This window comes from Aplysia californica, unplaced genomic scaffold (assembly GCF_000002075.1).
Source record: "Aplysia californica isolate F4 #8 unplaced genomic scaffold, AplCal3.0 scaffold00104, whole genome shotgun sequence".
Taxonomy (NCBI): domain Eukaryota; kingdom Metazoa; phylum Mollusca; class Gastropoda; order Aplysiida; family Aplysiidae; genus Aplysia; species Aplysia californica.
The window spans coordinates 744,271-745,432 of record NW_004797374.1 but is presented as its reverse complement, the minus strand read 5'-3'; positions in this window follow the sequence as shown (position 1 = coordinate 745,432).

Genomic DNA, 1,162 nt, shown 5'->3' with positions numbered 1-1,162 from the left:
ATGATGATGATGATGATGATGATGATGATGATGATGATGATGATGATGATGATGATGATGATGATGATGATGATGATGATGATAATAAATGTTATGTTGAACTGAACAATGTGAGCACTGTGGTGTCAAAGACCTTATTGAGCACATGTTTATTCATTGTACCTTATAAAAAAAACTTCTGGGAATACATATTTCATACGATTTGTCTTAAAATTTCCTCCCGTTTTCCCATGACTGACTGTAACATACTTTTTGGTTTCAGTGAACGAGGGCAAGGTGTAACAGAAGCCTAATTAAATATAGCTAACCACATTCTTTTGATAGCAAAGATGTGTGTTAGCAAGATACGCTACAGCAAAGCGACAAATATACAAATCTTATTTGAATCGGAACTGGAGCTGAGAGAAAGTAGGTGGTCGTAAAGCTCATCGATAGCGCTTGCGGTGGTAAGATTAAAGATATATATATTAAGATCCAGTTTCCAGCAGTTCATATCTGAAAGAAACGGATAGGAAAAGTGTGTATGTGTGGAGGTTTTTTTTTGTGTATGTGTGTTTTTAACTTAAAAACAAAACAAAAATAAATAATATACTTAGTTTTCTGGAATTACATTACATGATAACATTGTTGAAAACCCCATTAGACAAAGTTAAAGGACGCCTTATGTTTGGGAGAAAAGATGGCAAGTCTCTATAGTATAACCATTCGCTCAGCACCCTACTCATCATAATAATAATATTTAACTCTTCATGGACGACCTCTTTCTCTCTCTCTCTCTCTCTCTCTCTCTCTCTCTCTCTCTCTCTTTCTTCTCCTTCTTCTCCTTCTTCTTCTTCTTCTTCTTCTTCTTCTTCTTCTTCCTCTTCTACCCCTCTATGTCGGAGGGGTAGTTTACCATAAGTTCCTTAAGCGGCAGTTCAAAGGAGTTTTACGAATGGCTGTCATTGTTAACCGTCCCAGAGAGAAGAGGTCCTAGCTTGTCAGTCAGCCAAATGCCTGTTTTTTAAAAAGACAACCAATGACTTTTTCAATGAACTAAAATCTAGGTGGGTTTTCTTTTGCTGTTGTTGCTGTTTTCCGTTTGAATGATGCTGCAAGGTGCTATTTTTGTTTATTGTTTTTGTTGTTCTCTTTGTTTTGTTTGTTGTTTGTATTTATGGTT